At 38.8% G+C, this 8056-nt stretch overlaps 1 long non-coding RNA gene across 1 annotated transcript; it reads right to left on the reverse strand.

The window, feature by feature from the left end:
* Positions 1–5461: 5461 nt before the first annotated feature.
* On the reverse strand, positions 5462–6455 carry LOC115153685 (uncharacterized). Its single transcript, XR_003867730.1, has 2 exons — positions 6373–6455; positions 5462–5637 (listed from the first exon to the last, which is right to left on the reverse strand). It is a non-coding gene; the product is annotated as an uncharacterized LOC115153685 (long non-coding RNA).
* Positions 6456–8056: the final 1601 nt, after the last annotated feature.

Consider the following 8056-nt stretch of genomic DNA (forward strand, 5'->3'; position numbering starts at 1 on the left):
TGTAATACACTAAATTCCTTGTAATAGACTAAATCCCTTGTAATAGACTAAATCCCTTGTAATACACTAAATCCCTTGTAATACACTAAATCCATTGTAATACACCAAATCCCTTGTAATACACTAAATCCATTGTAATACACTAAATCCATTGTAATACACTAAATTCCTTGTAATAGACTAAATCCCTTGTAATACACCAAATCCATTGTAATACACTAAATCCATTGTAATACACTAAATTCCTTGTAATAGACTAAATCCATTGTAATACACTAAATCCCTTGTAATACACTAAATCCCCTCTAATAGATTAAATCCCTTGTAATACACTAAATCCCCTCTAATAGATTAAATCCCTTGTAATAGACTAAATCCCTTGTAATAGACTACATCCCTTGTAATAGACTAAATCCCCTCTAATAGACTAAATCCCTTGTAATACACTAAATCCCTTGTAATAGATGAAGTCCCCTCTAATAGACTAAATCCCTTGTAATAGACAAGTGAACAAATCCAGTTCCACCTGTGGGAAGGAGGCATGGAGAGCTGGTGAGTGTAGAGAGAGGTTGAATGCTGATGAGGCCCACCCTGTGGAAGTAGAGCCATTTGAATGTGTATTCAATACACTCCTGTTTATCTACAGTAGTAACTGTAACGTGCAGTAGTATTTTTGCAATAACCCTGTGTGATTTGCAATTACCGGATAGGAAAGATTGTGTCACAAATGCTCATAGACACTGTGCTGTTTTTCAGTGTCTTGAATTACTACTAGTCCTCACTGGACAAATATTTTGAAAGGTTTAGCTTATTGAGATAATTTAATTGTTCGGCATTTGAGTTTTTAAAAGAAATGCACACGTTAGTTGTTTACTAAGAAAACATAACTTCTAAGAACTGCTATTTCAACAGCTAAACCGCAAGTTATAACACTATAATAAGATTAGTGATACATCAATCAGGACAGTTATATAATAAAGAGGACAGTTGTCATGTACATTCGCTTGGCATTTGAATAAGGGGGTAAGTGTATACAATGCCTGTAGTGCTCAGACCTGTGAAGTGCATTACTGTAGGCTGAGGAGCAGAATAACACCAGCCAGGTCTCCTTAAGAAAACCTCTCCTTGCCTTCCTCAAGAGAGTAGCTCCAGCTAGCCCTGCTCTGAAAGCCTCCTCTGATGATTCCGGAATCTGCCCTTGAGTTCACGAGCAGCATCACTAAAAAGCTATTGCTTCACCTCCTGCTCTCCATTTTTCATTCTCTCTCTATTTTTCATTCTCTCTCTCTGTCTATCTCTCTCTCTATTTTTAATTATCTCTCTCTGTCTCTGTCTCTCTGTTTCTCTCCCCTCTCTCTCTCTCTCTCTCTCTCTCTCTCTCTCTCTCTGTTTCTGTCTCTCTCTCGATGTGCTTTTCTTGAGGAGCAAAAATAGGAAAGAAAGAAGCCCTGCACTGACTGAGAGGGTGGTTCTAAACTATAAGATGTTACAGTTGTAGAATTCATATATAACAGTGTAATGCTACATGTAATAGTATTATAAATAGACCGTGTGCGCACGTACACATGCGTTCATGGTCCATTTTTGTGTTCAAACATTTCTATTGGAATGGTCATGTCTGAACATTGCGCAAGCACTTTTCTTTTCTCAAAGGCATTGTCTGTCCCATGTAATAGTTCCAGAGAATTAAAGCCAGATGCAAAGAAGGAGATTCAATAACAATGTGCTGTCTGAAACCCTCTATTGAACTAAAAGGTTTGTGTTGTGCAGACTGCAGAGTCATTGCTTACGTTACTGAGTACAGAACAGTGGAGGCTCCTCAGAGGAAGGGGAGGACCATTTAAAAAGTTGTCCTTTTTATAAAAAACTATACTAAATATATTCACATATCACCAAATAATTGATTAAAACACACTTTTTTGCAATGAAGGTCTACAGTAGCCTCAACAGCACTCTGTAGAGTAGCACCATGGTGTAGCCAGAGGACAGCTAGCTTCTGTCCTCCTCTGGGTACATTGACTTCAATACAAAACCTAGGAGGTTGATGGTTCTCACCCACTTCCATAGACTTACACAGTAATTATGAAAACTTCCAGAGGATGTCCTTCAACCTATCAGAGCTCTTGCAGCATGAACTGACATGTTGTCCACCCAATCAAAGGATCAGGGAATTAATCTATACTGAAAGCATAAGCTACATCTAGCTAGCACTGCAGTGCATACAATGTGGTGAGTAGTTGACTCAGAGAGCAAAAGACAATAGTTTAACAGTTTTGAACAAATTCCTTTATTCCAAATTGAAGGAGAAGCAAGAGAGAGCTAAAGAGAGAGAGAGAGAGATTGTCATTTGTTTTCACTTACTTAGCTAGCAAATGCAGCTAGCTACTTTAGCTATGTTAGCTAGCTGGCTATGACTATCCAACACAATGCTGGAACTCTTCCAAGTCAAGGTAAGCTTTTGGTTTTACAAATGTATTTGCACCGGGGCTAAACTGCTTGCTGACTGTACACTGTAACGTTACTGCATGATTGTAGTGGGTTTACTAACACGTTAGTTCTATTAGCTATGTTGACTATGACATTACTTTAGCTAACATGGTGACAACGATGTAGGCTGTGTATAGCAGTTATAATATGGTTTTGCTTGGAAAGGTTTTATCGCCTGGTCACATACAGCTGATGTGTTGTGAATTGAAGCGATACTGTTGAAAAGCATTTCTTAAAACGGATGCAAACAGAACGAAACAGGGATAAACATACTTGAATTTGTCCAATAGAAACTTTAATTTTCAACAGTTGGATTAATGATTAAATCCTAGATCAGCTAGATGCAGGCAAGAGTGTTCAAGGTTGTATTGAATGTGTCACTCTGTCCATGTGTCACTGTCTGTCACCTCAAATCTTTCTCTCAACCTGTGTGCACCTACATTGTAAACTTTCATTCACAGGCTAGGTTGTAGCAACCTCATGATGGGTTTAGGGAACATTAGAGTATCATGTAGTAGCCTAAACCTATCACTGTTACATTGAGCTGGGTGAATGGAATATGAATGACAGTCATCCAATATGCTGTAATAGAAAAAGGCAATGCTCATGCATAAAAAGAGTCATCCTCCCTCATCTTAAACGGCACCATCCGCCACTGGTACAGAAGTAGGATGCTGTGATGAATCATATCTGAGGATGCAGTCTGTTTGATCCATAATAACACAAATCAGAATATGAACACTAAAACAAAGCAATGGAAACATTTGCTTTTAAAAGATGCTATTGTATCCACAAAGCTGTCAATTCGAGGTAATAAATAAGTATACATTTAATCTGCCCCACTTTCGCAGGTATACAAGGTAAAGAGAGGTATTTGTTGACAACAAGAGCCACACAAATCAATATTACCTACTGTAAACAACACAACCAATTGGGAAATATAGAGCATGCTGCTTTATCATAGCGTGTGATTGTGTGATTGTGAAAAGTGTGTGATTGTGTGCGTGTACGTGCTTTTGTTTGTGCGTGCGTGCGTGCGTGGTCGGTGGTTGTGGAAAAGCAACTGGCTCCTAAATATAAAAGATAGAGTAAAACATGAATTCTGCACAAAGATGATTACAATCAATAAAACTATGTATGCAGTACAGTAGCTATTTATTCAACTTTATACTGAAGCCCAAACGACAAGACTTGGTGATGTGATGCAGCAGCCCATCATGATAGCCTGTATCAATAGTCATCTGAGGTATCAATAGTTATCTGAGTCATCAATACAATCATCTGAGTCATCAATACAATCATCTGAGTCATCAATACAATCATTTGAGTCATCAATACAGTCATCTGAGTCATCAATACAATCATCTGAGGTATCAATAGTCGTCTGAGTCATCAATACAATCATCTGAGTCATCAATACAATCATCTGAGTCATCAATACAATCATCTGAGTCATCAATACAATCATATGAGTCATTAATACAGACATCTGAGGTATCAATACAGTCATCGGAGGTATCAATACAGACATCTGAGTTATCAATACAGACATCTGAGTTATCAATACAGACATCTGAGGTATCAATACAGACATCTGAGATCTTTCTGGCCTTCCTGTGATATCGGGTGCTGTAGGTGTCCTGGAGGGCAGGTAGTTTGCCCCCAATGATGCATTGGGCAGACCGCACCACCCTCTGGAGAGCCCTGCGGTTGCGGGCGGTGGCAGTTGCCGTACCAGGCGGTGATACAGCCCGACAAACATGTGCTTAATAAAGGGTGACATGTTGTGCCGAAGGATGACATATGCTCTAAAGTGATGTCATGTTACTCACATTTCACCCAATCAAGTTCCCAGACTCTTACGCCCAAATGCACGGAAGGTCTGGTGGACCAATGCATTACACTTGGCCTTCATTCGTTAGGGTTAGGTTTAAAATAACATTTAAAGAAGATCTATTGTGGAAATGGGCAGGGTTTAGCAATAATTCTGACTTTTTGACTGTGCTAAATAGTGACAATGACAAATACTTTACTCAGGTCACTCCTACAGAATGTAATGGTCAATCCCACTAACGCCAACTTTGAATGGTTGATATCCCAGTATTATATGTGCTGTGTGACCAATAGCCTGGGGACGACGTTACACCAAGAAACACTTACCTGGATGAAAGCCCCCAACACAAGGACATTTTCTTCTGGAATCAAGATACATGTTTCTCAGTACACAAACACACACAACAATATAACGAGCCATACCGCATGGTGCTGGGCCCAGTCAGTTCTTTGACATATTCACCCACTCCCCCCGCTGAAAGATCAGCCACAACATGTTGCCACCATTGTAACAGGAAGTAATCAAGCCCTGGTCTCCAGAATGGGAACAGAAGAGGAATACCTGGTGTGGTGCTCTCAGGTACTGTAGGACTACTCCAAATCATCTTGGCTCTGATACACACACACACACACACACACACACACACACACACACACACACACACACACACACACACACACACACACACACACACACACACACACACACACACACACACACACACACACACACAAAAACACAAGCTTTGCAGGTCCATCAATCCATCTAAACATTTCTCACACCCAAGCAACCTGTGGATCATGAGAGAACCTTCATAAATCAGCAGAACGTTAATAACCTATTTATTGAAACTTTATGTAGTGTCCTGTAATACTTAGTTTGAAGTGAGACACCTTCGATCATTCATAACACATCCATAAAGACTCTATATCACATGAGGCTGTTCTTTATTTAAAGTCAGACCCCTTTGGTCATTCATAATACATACATAAATGCCTTATATCATATGGCGCTGTACTTACTATAAGGTTAGACCCCTTTGGTCATTCATAACGTATACATAAAGGCTTAATGATGTAAACACACATATATTAACACTGACACTAACAGCTAAAACAAATAAACATTAAAGACATGTTTAAACCGTACATTTCCTTTTATTTGTACATTCTTACAACAATACAAATACATAAGTATAGCAATTCAATTACATTGAACATTACACAGGTCTGTGAACAGTGTAGCTTGTCCCTGAGCGGGAGGACGATTGGTTCTTGCCTCTCTGTCTGCTGGAGGTACTGCATATTGGTTCCAACCTTAAAAATAACAACAAAGAAAGTTAGCAGGTCTGTTAGGAAATGTCTTTGTCACACCACCTGGATGAGAGCATTTCTGTGCTGCGCCAGAAATACTCTAAATGGAGAGATGAGAAACTCCATTCAATTAGTATTATTATATTCCTCTTTCATTTACAAATCTCATTGTAACGCCCTGGCCATAGAGAGGGGTTTTTTGTTCTTTATTTTGGTTAGGCCTGGGTGTTACATTGGGTGGGCGTTCTATGTTCTTTTTCTATGTTTTTGTATTTCTTTGTTTTGGGCCGTGTGTGGCTCCCAATCAGGCACAGCTGAAGTTCGTTGTTGTTGATTGGGAGTCACACATAAGTGCATGTTTTTCCGTTGGGGTTTTGTGGGTAATTGTTTCTGTCATTGTGTTTCACCTGACAAGACTGTTTGGCTGTCAGTTTCTTGTTTTGTTTGTATAGTGTTCTTTCTTGATTAAATATGATGAACACTAACTCCGCTGCGTTTTGGTCCGCTCTCTCTCATGACAGTCGTTACACTCATGACGTGATGATGAGACGTGGCTGTATCTAGGGGGATTTTTAATTAGCTGAGCCTGCTAGTTAGCAAAATTTTGGATAGCTAGCAATTCCTGTGAAGTCACCGAAATTACTTGAAATAACTATTGAGGTAGCAACATATGTACTCTAACTCAACACTGAGCTACTACAAACTAATTTAAATTACAATAAATAAAGGTTAACTTACTTGTTTTTCACTGCTGTACAGTGGCAGCACAAGTGGGCATTTGATTTGTGAAGTCATCACATGATCAGCGTCTCGTCAGCAACACTAAAAAAGTACTTCCGGGTCAGGAAATGTCAGAAATTTTCTAAATAAAAGTCCCCCACATAAAAGAAGAAAAGTGTCAATGATAAATGAAAAATAGTTGTGTAAACATTAACAATAATTCATATTTGTTAATATTTAAGTGACATTTGCATTAAATTTGGTTTTTAAAACATGTTCCAAGGTCAAATAAATGCCCCCCAATGTGAGTCCCTATATGTTATTGGCTTAGAACAAAAACTATTCTGGGTGCAGCAGTAAAACTATTATAGGGTATACTCAGTAGAATGTACACACCACCGTTCAAAAGTTTGGGGTCACTTAGAAATGTCCTTGTTTTTGAAAGAAAGCTCATTTTTTGTACATGAACTTCTATGGGTTACGTGGGATGCTAGCGTCCCACCTGCGGGACACAGCCAGTGAAATATCAGGGCGGCAAATTAAAAAACAACAAAATGCCATAATTGAAATTTCTCAAACATACAACTATTTTACACCATTTTAAAGATACACTTCTCCTTGATGTAACCACATTGTCCGATTTCAAAAAGGCTTTACAGCGAAAGCAAAACATTAGATTATGTTAGGAGAGTACAAAGACAAAAATAATCACACAGCCATTTTCCAAGCAAGGACATGTGTCAATAAAACCCAAAACACAGCTAAATGAAGCACTAACCTTTGACGATCTTCATCAGATGACACTCCTAGGACATTATGTTACACAATGCATGTATGTTTTGTTCGATAAAGTTCATATTTATATCCAAAAACAGCATTTTACATTGGCGCGTGATGTTCAGAAAATGTATTCCCACCAAAACCTACGGTGAATGTGCACATCAATTTACAAAAATACTCATCATAAACGTTGACAAAATAAAAAACAATTATTTAAAGAATTATAGATAGACTACTCCTGGATGCAACCGCTTTGTCAGATTTTAAAATAGCTTTACGGAGAAAGCACATTTTTCAATATTCTGAGTACATAGCTCAGCCATCACAGAGAGCTATACAGACACCTGCCAAGTTCGGGGCAACCTAAACTCAGAATTATTATTAGAAATATTCTCTTACCTTTGCTGATCTTCGTCAGAATGCACTCCCAGGACGGCTACTTCCACTAGAAATGTTGTTTTTGTTCGAAATAATCCATATTTATGTACAAATACCTCCGTTTTGTTCGTGCGTACAGATCACTTATCCAAAGGCATAACGCGCGAGCGTGGAACCAGAGACGAAAAGTCAAAATGTTCCATTACCGTACTTAGAAGCATGTCAAATGCTGTTTAAAATCAATCTTTATGGTATTTTTTACGTAAAATTGCGATAATATTCCAATCGGAAAACAGCATATTCATTCAAGAAGAAAAAGAAGGAACGGCTCGCTCGCGTGAACACGCATATCCAATCCCTTTGTTGCCAGGCAGACCACTCAGTAACTGAGCTACTATTATCTGCCCAGTAACAGGAGAATGCTCAAACCACTTTCTGAAGGCTTTTGACAGCCAATGGAAGCCTTAGGAAGTGCAACGTAACCCCACAGATACTGTAGTTTCGAAAGGGACTAGAAAGAAGAACTACAATTCTCAGATCCTCC

This window comes from Salmo trutta, chromosome 19 (genome assembly GCF_901001165.1).
Source record: "Salmo trutta chromosome 19, fSalTru1.1, whole genome shotgun sequence".
Taxonomy (NCBI): Eukaryota; Metazoa; Chordata; class Actinopteri; order Salmoniformes; family Salmonidae; genus Salmo; species Salmo trutta.